Source organism: Aphelocoma coerulescens, chromosome 7 (genome assembly GCF_041296385.1).
Source record: "Aphelocoma coerulescens isolate FSJ_1873_10779 chromosome 7, UR_Acoe_1.0, whole genome shotgun sequence".
Classification (NCBI taxonomy): domain Eukaryota; kingdom Metazoa; phylum Chordata; class Aves; order Passeriformes; family Corvidae; genus Aphelocoma; species Aphelocoma coerulescens.
Window position 1 is genome coordinate 28,520,873 of NC_091021.1, and position 15,095 is coordinate 28,535,967.

Consider the following 15,095-nt stretch of genomic DNA (forward strand, 5'->3'; position numbering starts at 1 on the left):
GGCTCTGTGCTCAGTCACACCAGCGCAGGCCAAGGAAGCTCCAGAACAGTCTGGTAAGCAAAAGCCTTTAGATTGCCAGAGTTGTGGTGGGCAGAGCACCAACGTGCCCCCAGAGCCAAGCTACCTAACACACCTACTGGTGCAGCAATCAGGGGAGGGGGAACAGCTCCACATGAACCCAATGTTGCAGTAAATACACTTAAATCTTCACAGCAGTTTCATTCCCATTCAGAGGGCAGAATGGAGGCAGAGTACACTGCAAGACCATTGCCAAATTTTCCCTGTAGTATTGCCTTGCTACTTTATCTGTGAACTACGAACTAAATACAATCTCTGCCTGAACGCCTGGTGACTAAAGAACATAGCATCAATATTTAAACCAGTCAAATTCTCTTGACAGAAAGCAACACATTTATGCCATGTCTATTGTTCAGGCAGGTAGGAGCAGCAGGCTTCAATGATGGGTTTAGCCATTTTGTTGGTCTGAAAAGTAATTCCAGATACTTTCAGATGAAATGCACTACAGAATTTAAAAATTTATATTAATCTCATTCTTCCAAAATAATTTTATTTTCTTTTGATCCAGCATCAAAGACCTTCAGGATATGTATATCATTAACTCTGCCAATCAGAAGAGCAGTGAACCTCCAAACCAACTACTTACAGTATATGTAGCAAAAACATGCACTAAATATTTCTAAATCAGATCTTGCAAGATCAGGGGAGAAGCAGGGAGGTTCCTCCTAATAAGCAGGACTTTCAGGAAGTTTTATACAGATTAGTTCTAGTGAAAGCTTTAGACATCAGCCACCAAATAGCATTATCTCTATTGAAGGAGTCCATGCTCCAAACCAAATACTCTGGACAAACACAGCCCCTGCTGAAAGATGGCACTATGCAAGGCATGGGCCACCACCACAGCCTGAGACCCACCAAGCCTTGAAAACGACAAAGACTGACATGAGGCTCAACTGTCCACAGTGCAGACAGATCACCTACAGCTCATCACTAACAAAAGAGCATTAGGAAACAGGGGATCTACAGCTCCCCAGGAACTGCACATTTATCTCCCTGTGATTCTCCCCTTGCAGACTCCTGGTGCATGTGCACAAACTTGCTTTCAGCAGCAAGTTGAAGCTCACTGCATTAAGGAGAAAATTAGTTGTGCAAGTCAAATAAAAGCACACATGCTTCTTTTCAAGTTTCCTTTTAATCTTTTCATGCCAGATAAAAGGAAAAAACAAGATTCATCTCACAGGTATGCAACTGTTCCAAAAATGAGCACTGAACAGCAGAGATTCAAAACAGGCACAAGGATGAAAACAATATCCATATGCAGGCTAAACATGTCATCCACAAACACTGAACCTGTCAGTGAGAAAGAGAATGCTTGTAGCAAAGAACCTCTTTCAGCCCTATGTGGGTTCAATCCTTATCTTCCTCCCTGCCAAGCCTCAGAGGAGCAGGATGCACCCTCAAGTTCTTGCAAGAATGTGGATGCTACCACAGGTCCTGGGACAACCAAGTATCTGCTGATCAGCTTTTCCAAATACCTCACTCTCAGCTCTTGTATTTGCTACAGAACAGTAACCCTTTCCATACAAAGACACAACCCCCAACTGATTACACAGCATGAACCCAAGCAACCACTGTTCTGGACAATGACAGCTCTCGTGACTGAAACCTTAATTCCAAATCACAATCCAGCTTGTAGTGTTGGTTAATCAGCTGCTCTCCTCAGACGATTATACCTAGAATGATTCTATTCAAGTCAAAGGAGATTGCACATTTCCCCCAAAATAACCAAGAGCGGATTTTTAGGATGTCAAAACAAGCACTGTCTGGAAGCAGAGGGAACCATCCTCCTCACACCACTGATCTAGGAAGTGCAAAGGAAACAGCAAGGACAAGAGAACAAAAAAATTATTGAAAACAGCAATATCTGTCTATCATCAAGCTACATAATTTTAAAGAATACAGGCAGCAGAAACTATGATCTCTTTATCCTACATTATTTGCACCACTAACAGATTTTTAGAGGCAGAGGGCCTCATTAGATCAGTTAATCTGATATCCTATGTAATACAGTTCGTGAAATCCCAAGCAGTTCCCTCTGCACTGAAACCAATTATTTTCTATGAATAAAGTATTTCTTCTGGAACAGCGTTAGGGTTTAATCTGATTTAAGATCTTTAAATCAAATAAAGGAAGAAAATCAGAACTAAGAATTCTGACCAACAATTTATTTTTTGTTATAGATACAGACCTTGCATACACCACTGTAAAATGCAGAAAAACATAAGCATTTTTGTCATCTGCCAAAAAAGGATTCCCCACCCCCAATTCACAAGCAATAGTTTTCAGCCTTCTGAAACATACAGTGATCTACATACTTTCTAATAAGGATGTGGATCTCTACAGTCCAAATGCAAGCCCACAGACAACAGCCTCACTTCCTTTGAGTTATCTTTTATAGCTCCCTAAACAATAAACCAAGTTCCAAATGGCTGAGAGCTCACAGGTTCAACAATGGTGCACTCCAGCCAGAGTGCAAAGAAGCAGAGAGGGCTGGGGGTGTTCCCATATCCATTCCTAGGGCAGTACAGAAAAACAGTAATAGCCCAAGATTTTTTTCCCCATCTTCTATAGTGTAAAAGCTTTATACAAAACAGCAGGTTTAGAAGATGCCACAGTCACACAATACCAAAGTAACTAGCACAGAAGCCAAAATTTCTGATATAAATTCACATATAATTGACTACTAAAAGAATTATCAATGTGTTTTTACTTAGAAATCACTGAAACTTTCACATGGAAATACAGATTAAAAGCTTCAAATAGTGGGAGTGGCAAATCATAAATTTCAATCACTAACTCTGACTTCCATAACAAAAGACTAAACAAGATTAGTTATCCCCCAATTACCCATTATTGAAGGTACGCCTCAAAGGAATGTCTCCCAGAAAAAAATCTCCATAAGAAACAAAATCCAAATGTAAATTAATCCTTATTAACATACACACAAGTAACACAGGCATGTTATTAACAGCATTTGAAGAGCTAAAACTAAAAATAAACAGACCCCTTCTTCCCCACATTAGCTGTGGTGCTCATCCAAAATTATGTCCCATCTCCAGAGAGTGTGCACATGGCACATTGCAGCAGTTGGGGTCAATTTGAGTTTCTCCAACTTTGGTGGCAGCAGGATCTGGCTCTTAATTAAGTTCCAGACTTCCCATTGTCCCAACATTACCACACCTTTCCTGATTAAAAAATGCAGTTTTTAGAGCATTTTTGTTTTAGTTGTTCCTCAGCCAAGTTTGGCTGTAGAGCCATTTCATAGCACACATTCACTTACCAGAACTGCTGCTCTCATTTATCACAAGCGCCCCTCTGATCCCTGGGAAACAACTCCCCAGGAACACATTTCATTTCCATCCTCCGAGTCTGAAGATGGCAGACTTCAATGGTGATAGCCATGAAGTAAACAGAAGGAAGATAAACAGGCTCAGGGCATCTCCTTGACGTCCCAGAAGTTTTTCCTGGCTCAACTCCCACCCTGATGAACACCATCTAGAAGTCCTGCCCTTGGCCTCTTCTCTTTGCCTGTGCTTCCCTTACCCCAATGTAAAAAGACACACCAGAATGTCTCCTGCTCTCTTCCTCTCAGACTACCACCCGAGAGTCACCACTGGTTATCTTCCCACAGGGAAAGCAAGAGTCTATCCCAACCTCATCCTTCCCCACAGCTCCATCTTTTCCCCGATTAGCAGCTCCTTTCTTCTCCAAGCTCCTGGCTCATGCAGGAGCCCTCTGCTCAGATTTCCCAGAGGGCTTTATCCAGGCCTTTTGAACTGCCAGCATTAACCTGTCTGCACAACTGGTTCTTTGAGACGTGGACACTTGCACAGCTCCCCATGGTTTCTCACTCCATGTCTCACCCATCCAAAGCACAGCCTTTGCTCAGCAGTGTTCGAGGGCTGTAGCTACACCAAATGAGCCCCTTTGACTGGGAACATGAAAACTGCAGGACCACCAAAGCCACCCTTTGTGCCTAGTCCAATATGCTTATATTGATGTTTGACCTATCATCTTGGAATCATCATAAATCACACTCCAGCAAAACAATTGTGATAAATTTGGATTCTAGTTAAAACACAGAAAACACCACATGAAATTCTGGAGTACCCACAAAGAGTATAAAGTACATATTCCAGCAATTTCTCCTGGCTCTCCTGTCTAGATCAACTTTCCCTTCCCCTTATTTCCCTCCTTTACGTTAGGTGAAAGAACTGGGGAGCCCATGGGACCAATGTGACCTACACAGTTTCACTACTACATCACAAGAAACCTGCTTTCCACAGACCAAAGAGCCAGCAAGCCACCCTCACACCAGCTTTCACATGACTTAGTTTTGTAACAGAGCTACCACCTTGTTCTTAAGTGTTTGTCCAGCTTCAGCACACTCTGCTATAATTCTCATGCACTACTTCCTCCTGAAAATGGCCATCCGAAAACTCAGAAATGCGAATCAGAGAGCCATCAATTAGCATCAGCCCCAGATACCTCAGTGATAGCACAGTGAAGGATCAACAGCTGAGAAAAGACCATGTTAGTACCTAGTACTCAACTAAGATGTCTCCCTGATAGAAATCTGAAAGATACTTCTTAAATTTATTAAGTGTCTAATCATGCAGACCTAAAATCCAGCCTATCCCATCTGTATAAAACAGCTTGAAGTTCTCACATGGTTCTCAGCAGCTCACCTTTCTGCTATTACACATCCTTTCCCTTCCACCTTTCCCAAATATATGCCCCATTTATATCACTACTGCTGTAAGGGAATTATCTTACAGTGATACCTTTTTTCATGGATGATCCTTCTTTTCACACCACCATCCCTCTCTAGCTGTTCTGCAAATTGATGTTTCATATCTTCACCTTCAAAGCACTGTCATTTGGTCCAAGATCCTGCCTTCCCACCCCTCTGTAATACCAATTCCCATCACACATCACCTCTAGGTGCAACTTTTCAAACAAGAACCACAGCACTTTTCTCCACACATGCCCTCCTGCTCTTAGGAAATCTTCTCATTAACTTTTAGCAGGCTTATAGAACAGGAAATTCCAGAAGGAAACAGATGAAACTGCAAGGAGAGAATGAGACCTGACCAACATGAAGAAAGAAGCAGAGCTCTTTGAAGGCAACAAGAAAGTTCAGGTCTTGATGGGGATTGAAGCTAGTAGTCTTTCACAAGCAGATGTACTCACATAACGTATTCACATTCCAGCAAAATTATGCAGGTAACAACTTTCCAAAGACCTAAGGGAAAGAAGGTAGAAGAGGCAGACAGGAAAACCAGGAAAGCTACCCATACAGGCCTGGAAGAAAAGCTCTAGCCAGACAGACAAAGTATTCCAATCTGCAAGAGCATGCACCTCCTAAAACCTGTGTGCAGTTTCAGCTTTCCATACCACATCCAATCATTGCATGAGAAATTCCTTTTGGAGGTCAAGCAGTTCAGCCATGCACACAACAGCAGCACAGCAATGGCACCCTTCATGCCTCAGGATACAACACTGCAGTGCCCCTCTGAGCATCTCAGAATTAATCAAAGTACACTACTGCCTTCTCCAAGGAGTTAATTTACAAAAGTAGGAGTGTATTGCAGTATCTGCACAAGGATCATTCTGTCCACAGCACTCCGAACAGATGAGAGCACACACAAATACATAGTTTATTAGGGAGTATTGGGTTAAACAGTTTGGTGCATCAGGATGGACTCCAACAGCTATGAGCAAACAAAATTCCTTCCAAAACTCAGGTACAGTTTTTATTCCAATGTGAAAGCTAGAGCTCTCTATCTTTACGGAGCTATTACAGCAATTGGAGTATTAACAGGTCTGGCTCCATCAGACAACTTTGGTGATGGGCATACGTCAGTAAAAGTCTCTAATGTCCAGCTCTGTACCGCTCTGAACGAGCGGCGACCCTTTAAGCTCCCAACAGGGAGACACGAAGTCCTCCCAAACTGTTAAAAGCAGACATTTGTTCCATGTCACTGCACAAGGGCTGATGCCTCCATTTGCAGCAGGATTTCCAATTACACCAAACACAACTATGTCACTTGATATTAGTCAAATGGAGAGTCATGGCAATACAAGGCAAACTCACTGTCTTCTAATGGAGTATAGTTCTAACAGACAAAGAAAATTAGCACAAAGAGCTGATTCCTAATACACATTTCAAAGTAAATGCAGATATTACTCAGATAATATAATTTCGTAACATGCTGAATCGAAGCAACTTTAGGTTTCCCATTTGCTGCTACCAAGTTCTCAACTACCAGCTGACTGGCACAAACACTCTTAACATTGGCAAAGTGGTACCACCACAGTTCACCTCACAATGCTTCCACACCCCAAAGAAATCTTGCCAGCCTTTGTGCTTGTGTGCACACATCCTGCCTGTAGGAGCAGAGCTGCCACACCAAGGGCACGGCCAGGCTGGATGAGGCTTTGAGCACCCTGGTCTAGCAGAAGGTGTCCCATCCAGTGGCAGGGGGACTGGAACCAGATGATGTTTAAGGTCCCTTAGAGCCATGCTATGGTTCTACATCACAATGGGGCTCTACTGTGCAATTTTTCATCATTTCCACAAACTTCTCTCCAGGAGGTTACTTTTGGAGATAGAAAATTTTTGTGGCTACTAATGCTTTTTCTTCTCACACCTAATGCAGATTCAGCCCTACACATTTTATCCTCTGGCTAAAATCCCAGCCACACCATAAAAAATTACCAGGCTCTCCACAGTGTGATAACTGGGAGTCTTTGCTCCAATTCTTGAATAGTCAAGTATTGCTTTGTTTTAAAGTTCCATGTTTGGCACAAATGAGGAACTCAGTAGGTTTTGCCTAGTTAAAAAAAAAAAGAGATCTCATCTAGAAAGAAAGTAATGAACGATTTGTGGAAGGCAACATTCATTTGGAGAAATTCAGAGACTACATGTCTCCACTGTGTTCCCTCCTGCATTTAATGATATGGCCACAGACCAGACGACACACAGGATACAGTTACACAAGGCAGCTTCATACAGACTCACACAAAGCACAATTCCAACCATCAGCTCTGAGCAAGGCAAGCAGGAGGGCAAATCTGACTGTGCTCAGCCTCAGTTAAACTGTTACTGGTACCCTGGGTGACTCAGCACACAAAACTGCTGGCATCACTGGCATCCCAAAAACATTTACGCAGGAGTCAATTCATGTAAGCACCTCTGACACTGGGACACTCAGCACTTACCTGCTGATAAATTCTTCTAAAAAACAGTAAGAAACAAGTTTTAGGGCCTTGACAGTATACACTAATATGGTGGATGGAACTAGATGGTGAGTCCAAAGACCCTTGCAACCTGAACTACCCTGTGATCCTAAGAGCTGATCCAACTGCCATATAGGTAATGTTACCTTTCAGTTCCAAAAAGCACCTGCTGAAAAAGAAGGGCTGCCAGAGCCAGAAATGCATATCTGAAACACAAAGGTAACCCTGCAGCAGACTACCTGGTCCCATGAGCTGGTCCTCCAAAAAATCCCATAGGTGCACTTAAAGCTAAGAACACATTGGAATGTTAAAAAAGGAGTATTATTGGGTATTTTTCAGTCCTATTTTTAAGGAAGAGATCATTAAATTGTTGATCTAACATTCGTATATTCTTTTTTCTCCCCAACTTCTCAAAGTTTTAGTCAAGTTTACCAAACTTCAACCTAACATGGTAGGGAAAACAGCGATACCAAAGATGATATGCTCTTACAAATACAGTAACCAAAAAAGATTCCACTGAAACACAGACCTCAGCATGAGGAAAACCAAAGCAAGAGATACCAGCAAATCTACATAGAAAAAGTCAAAGGAAATGAGGCTTCATACAATTTCCTTGCTTACAAAATGACTGAATTAAAACTAGACCAAGTCAGAGGCAACTAGAGCCCACTGACAGTGGGACTTTTCAGTAGACAATTTTTTCATGTGGAAGTTCAAAGGGTGAGACAAAAACAGCTTTTAAGACAACTTCAAGGAATATCCCACAAAGAAGACATGGAAGAATGTGCATACTTTTTAATGGAGAAGCTAACAGGTTGGTGCTGGTGGAAGGACCCTGGGGGTTGATGACTATTTCTTTCAGCATCAAGAGAACAAAAAAACTCCACTGAACAAGTTAGAGCCTAGCAAAGAAATCAACGTGCCAGTAAATCCAGCCCTGACACTAACCTTCCATTCAGGTCATGTCAGGGAAAGTGAGGATTCACTCCTACTCACCCTGCTACCTACTAAACAAGAAGGGAGGTGGGTCACACATGCATGTAAATGACTGCTAATTTTACTCCATAGGTAACAGGCACAACATGAACAGTCTCTGTAAGTCACTCTGGGATTTCTGAGGACCAAAACCAGTACACTCTTAAAAATATTTTACTTAAAGTCTTCAAGCAGTTTCAGGCACAGTATAATACATGTTCTCACACAAAGGACTGAAATGAAACTTCCTTATCACTGTGCATAATCCTGTTACTCTACACTGCACATAAACTATTCAAAATCATCCCAAAGATCTATCCTAAAACAAAATGTCTTGTCCTTATCTATTTATCTCCACAAGTTTTACAATGATCTTTCTGCAGGCAGCTTTCATCTGACATGCAGCCTAAATTTACTCACAGCCAGTTTATACCCATTCGTTCTTGTGCTAACCCTGCCCTTTAAATCTAAGAGTTTTTTCCCCTCCCTCACGGTCACCCCTCTGATGTATTTATAGACAGCAGTCATACTCCCTGTCAGTCTTCATACTGTAAACTAAACAAGCCAAACCTCTAGTCTCCTCTGGTTAGACAGGCTCTCCAATACCCTGCACACCCCACTAGCCCTTCCCTGCACCTGTTCCAGCTTGAATTCCTTCCTTACAGACAGGCAACTAGAACTGTACAACACATGCCACAGAAGGGCCCAATAAGGCACTCTACAATAGCATTAGTACACCCTTATCCCATGAAAATAAATCCCCAATAATCTGCCTTTTCCACCAATGCATCAGCTGTGACCCTTAGCCTGCAGTGAAGCAATACACACCAAGGTTTTCTGAGCGCTGGCTAACTCTGTTATATCTCTAATAAACCCTGGTGACAAGCACTGAAGTGCTGCAAATGAAACACTACACCAGCATTAAAGGAATAGCTTTATCCTCTCAATTTAGTAACCACAATGCTTCAGTCTGTTGTGTGTTGACCCAGACTCCCAGTCCCAAACTAGAGCCTGTTGCCCTTGCCAATGCTGATGGAGTCACTCTACCAAACACGCAAGAGAAAACATACCTAACAAAACAAAAATAAAATAAAAACACCCAAACAAACAAAACCAAACAAAACCAAACAAACAAAAAACAAAACAAAACAAAAAAAAACAAACCCACCCCCTAAAAGAACACACACCAAAAAAACCGAACAAAACCAAAACTACAACACAAAAATGCAAAATGACAAAAAAAAAAACCCCACACTGATACACCAAACAAAGAAGAAAAAAAAAGAGTCACAGACAACATTTGTTAGTCCCAGCCCTCAAATCCTATGGGAACTTAACTTGGTCAGCAAACAAAATCAGGGACTCAGATCCCTACAATCCCAGAGTGATATGTACAGGAGACTTTTGCTTTGTATCCCGTTTTTCCATTTATTTCTCACCATCCACTATGAGACACCAAAAGACATGATATCAAGCTGTCTTTAATTAAACACCATGTAAGTGTTGCAATTAGGCTGCTTTGGTGGAAACAAGAGAGGTGAAAACTGTTGGAGGGGTTTTACTGTATGTGAAACTCTTGGTTGGTCTAAAGCATCTCATTAGGGTTTGGAAGGCTGCTGTGTTGCAGACACTTCTGGGACACTTGAGGACTCTGTTCCAGGCTTCAACTACTTCTGAAACAGCTGACCCAAAAGAAAATACACTTTGGTTTGCAAAAGCTACATTTCTTCTCAGGGATGGGGTTATTTTCCCCTCCATTTCATGAATGAGTTCTGGATATTGAGCTCTAAAGCCAGTGGAAAAGAGGTTAGGCATAAATGTGCCACTATGGAAACAAACTTCTGTCCTCATTATTTCAACACTGTGTTTCCACTCTTCACACTCCCTTGAGATCCTGTAGGTTCTCATTATTTATATTTTATTTGGTAATACCTTGGTAAACAACTGAAAGATGCAGTTCTTTGGTACACTCAGGCTCACAAACCTTTTGTTTTATGCCATCAGTAGCACATCCACATTGTGCATAAAACAATAAAGCATTACTGCTCCACTCCAGTTCTTCCCACTGCAGTCAGAAAAGGACAATCCATCCTGCTACACCAGTCATTATTACCTTTTAAGTATGAAGAAAAATCCACAGGGAAATTCTAAATGCTGACTTGCTAGAGCACATAATTCTTCCCCTTCCCTGAATACAAAAGTCTGAAGCTAGTACTGAATTTGATCTACTCCAGCTGCTACAGTCTTCTGTTTTCCACTGCACCCTCTGTGGCAGTGCCCACACTGTTGGTACCAGAGGTAAGAGCTGCACCATAATCCAATCGAGTTACCACACGGAGCAGTTAAAGCGTTGGGAAGGCAGGTCCAGCTATTAGAGCCAGAGGGAAAACAACGCATCAGCTGGACTGGGAATTAACATCAATGCCTACAGGAAACTGGATATCCTGAAGCCAAAACACTGCTCTTCCACAAGTTTAAGGCAGGAAAACCCACCTATTAGGAGCATGCCAGCATAGAAGCCTAAAAATAAGGACTGGGCACACTCCACAAATGCAGTTCAAACCAAATGAGTCCTTAGCCCTTCCTAAGGTAACTCTTCTCCCCACAAGGAAAGTCATCAAAAGCAGTTTCTGCCAAGATACCTTTTGCAATATGGGCATATGCAAGGAATAGGCTCTACTCTTAAGTCCAGATCTCAAGATCACTTTTCCTCCACAGTCCCTTTCTCCTATCTTTTGTGCCTCTAAACTAATTTAATTCATTTTTAGCAGCAATTTCAGCTTCAAGGTAAAAAGGTTTTAAGAGATGAAAGTGCTAGATGAATGTATACATTACTGATCTCCGTGCACCCCCAGCAGCTCAAAACTCAGCAGCTAACAGCAGCTGCTTGGAAACCCTTTACAAGTCTCTTTTTCTTCCCCAGATGGTGAAGCCCTTTTCCTCCGTGCATTAAACACTCAACAAAACACACTCACCAAATTATCATATCAGCCCATAACCATGCATGATAATTATTTCTTAAATCTGGATTTCTTCTGCCGAATTTCAACCAAAATAAACATGGTATAGAGAACAAATGTATGCTTATAGTGAACAACCATTCATCAGCTTAAGTAACTCTAATGGACGTCACTTTAAACTAAGCCTGCACCATCTGTTCTACCCCTCAATTAGCAAGCAAAAAAAATTATTCAATACACAGTTTAAGAAAGCCAGCTAATTTATGTATGCAAGTTTTATTTCTCTTTAGCTCAGTGAAACGTGCTCTTGTAATGCTTGATATTCAGAAACAGATCAGAATGGAAGGTTGCTTTCTCTAATGCTATTAGGAATTTTGTCAGGGGAAATAAAATATCCATGCAATATTTCACCATATCAAAAAAATTCTCATTAACATCTCACATTTTACTTTAAAGACCATGATGTCTCTCTCAGTAACAAAATGAGCTGGGAGCTAAACAAATCAAATCTGAAGTGCTGCATACATGAACAAAAACAAAGCTCAGGACACAGCCCTGCCCTGACAGACTGAGTCTATCAGCACAGCAGGAGGCTGTGGATGTGTCCTCAGACCTGGGGGTCTGTTAACCATGTCAGTTCCTAACTTGCCTCTCGGAGGCAAAACCCAGTCCTGCAGGCCGCTGGGCACAGAGCCTTGCACAGACCCAGCTGCACTGGGACAAAGGGACCATCCTATGCAAGGTGAGATACTCTCCTTGGAAAGCAAACCCTGTCCAGTGAGAGCAGTGCAGAACCAAAATTCACTACTTGCCAAAGTGCATGAAAAAAATACAAAGCTTCATCCAATTCCTTACAGCAAACCTCCGTCCAGTTTCACTTCAAACTGGCCTCTCCTACCACTCTGCAACATGTGAAAACACTGAATAGAATCTGTCTTCAGTATGTTGGACCCTGACCTGCTTGAAGGCTCTGTCACCATCGATCTCCGAGTTCACTCTTGGATGTTTGTCTAAAAAAAACCTGCAGTAACAAGGGCTGTTTCCACTGGAAACCTCAACTCAAACAGCACAGGCAACACATCCCAGGGAAAAGAAACGTGCAAGAAACCTCATCTCCCAATACTGTTGAGGAGAAGCAGGCGAGAGAAGGTCACTGCTAAACACTCTCAGTTCACCTCTCGGAGTATCAGGCTGGTTGAAAACCACTTTAAGATCCTGTACATATTACTTTACATTACACCTTAATATGAAACACCATGGTTTGGGTGCTGAGAAAGGCTCATCAGCCACAGATGAGCCAGGAGATGCTGCACACTTAACATCAGCATTACTAAATACTGCAGAAGCAGCTCAAAGCGAGATGGCTCACCAAGGGATTACCGACGATTTCAGCTCTCTCCCCTTGCCATAGGATTGTGAACCTGAGAGAGCACGCTGAAGCCTCTGACACTGCTGTGCTGTTTTGCCTCATGTCTCAAGACAGACAGCTCTGTGCAGGCCTTGGTTATTGTTCAGAGATTCAAAGCTCACCAAAATAATTCTCTTGTATCCTTATCAGGGAAAGAAATAAGTCAAGCAGAACCACCATCCTGAAACACCACCGACCAAGCAAACAAAGCACAAAATGAAGAAACAGACCAGAGGCAGAATTCCTCTTTGGTCTGCAGCATCCTGCAATACCTTCCCCACCCCAACCTCACTGGTGTAATCCACAACTCCTAGTGCCCACACAAACACAGGCTGTCTGCTCTAAGCAACTGCCCTCCAAAGAGGAGTAAGAGCTCTCAAAGAGAATTCATCTTTTTACTCTGCCCCATTCTTCTGTCTTCTACCCACCTGTAAGTACTGCTGGGGAAATTCAAGCCTGCAATGGCTGTTAGGTGCAGCTCAAGCACACTGCTGGCAAGCACAAACATGCAAATGGCTTTGCACTGGACCTCAGTGCCTTGTTTCATATAATCACCTTTATGTTTCCTTGACTTGAAAAGCTGAACTATCCTGAACTATCCAAGTGCCTTCTGCACGTAAGGCACCTGCCTGTTACAAAGGAGGAACCAGTGATCAGGTCACAAGACCATTTGTTAGAAGAGTTTCAGAGGACTGAGTGCTATCAAAAGCATGTTAAGCCTCACTATGTTTTACGCATGATGTTTTTAACAGACTTGGACAGCACCAGGAAAGAAAAGCATCTCTGCCCTCCTTCATTCTATTTCTTCCTGAATCTCTTGAAAAAGACGACTCCATTGTCTACAGTCATCGTGTTGACGTCAAGAGCTGCATAAAATAGTGTCACAAAAAAATAGAAACAATGTACAGAAAAACAGCAAAGGCTAAAAAGGTCAGTGATGGCCATGACATACACAGATCAAACTTGTATGCCAATGAGGGAGACTGCTCTAGCCCTTCCTGTAAAGGTGCAATTTCATCATCATTTCAAGCTCCTTTTAATCCAAACTGAACTAGTTTGCCTTAGAGATGTCACTTCTCTGGTTTGATGATGTTTCCTTGGTGATAACATATAAGCACAAGGGCTTAGTTAGAGGAGTCCTAGACAGGCAGGAGCCATGAATCAACTGCATGCTGTCCCAAGATAATGGATCTGTTATCCACACTCAGTCTTATTCTGAGAACACACACTTTATCACTCACGTATTAGGAAAATTCAAATCATGTAGATCTCAATCTTTGTTTTAAGCTGATACTTTTTCAAATTAAGAGACTGAGGTGAGAACAGACTACAAATATTTCAGCTTCTTCCACTGAGACCAGACCATTGCAGTTTTGCTCTCCAGATGGCTATCCTAGAGCAGTGATGCTTGGCCTTTCACTCCTAAAGTTGACACACTAATCCATGAACTGGATCAAATGATACCAGCTCCCATGTGCTCTCTCACACCAGAAAAAGCAGAGCTTCCAAACCCCACCCCACAAGCAGTCAGGGAAAAAGGCAAAGATAATGCAGATGCAGGCATTAAAACAAAAGGAAGAGACTGGCATAAGAGGGTGCACTAAGCCTTGGCTGGATCTTGAAGTAGACTTCACCACATCACTGACCTCCAAACAGTCAGCTTGCCCCACTCAAAAGCTTCACATCTCCTATTATATTCATTCACTGAGAAAACACCCTCCAGACATCTGAGACATGTCTCTGTTATGCTTACTAGAACTTATTAATTACAGCAAATGCTATCTATAGAACACACACATTAATGAACAGCCAGCTCAGCAGCATGAGTTCTGGAACAGAGTCACTGCAGTACAGAAGTGCCACCAGTTTGTTACTGGAAAATGAATACCACAGAGATCATCGTAAGTGTGTAGTTCAACAGACTAAAGACTGGGAAGACGAGCAAGTTATCGGAATAGAAATTCTGCAGACTAAGTGGGATACAGGGATTGCAAAGCACTGCACAGCTCTGTGATTCACATCACTTCATGAAATCCATGCAAATAGCACATTTTGTAACAATTTCAATTTTACTGTGCTTGGGTTACTCTTCCACCCAGAATCATCAAAGTTTGTAAGAGAAAACCAGCTAGCAAGAAAAGGGGCAATAAGAATATGCAATACTGTCTGAACATTATATGTATACTGCTTGTTCACAACAGCAAACTAAGAATTTCTTCCTGTGCTCCACCAGAACAGATCCTCTATTGAGTATCAGCTTTGGTGGTTTGGTGATCGTGTTTTTAGTGTTTGGGGTTTTTTTCACCCCTACATGCCAAACAGCTTCTACAGCAGCTGCTTGTTGACAAAAACACAGACAAAGAAATGCAGTTGTGCAGAACACTCTACAACCTCACAACCACTTCCCAATCATAACTTCTGTCAAAAATAAT

The 15,095-nt window shown here is 42.1% G+C and overlaps 1 protein-coding gene across 6 annotated transcripts in view; it reads right to left on the minus strand.

Moving 5' to 3' along the window:
• CLASP1 (cytoplasmic linker associated protein 1) overlaps positions 1-15,095 on the minus strand; it is a 173,070-nt gene that overhangs the window by 144,277 nt on the left and 13,698 nt on the right. The gene's annotated exons all lie outside the window — the stretch shown is intronic.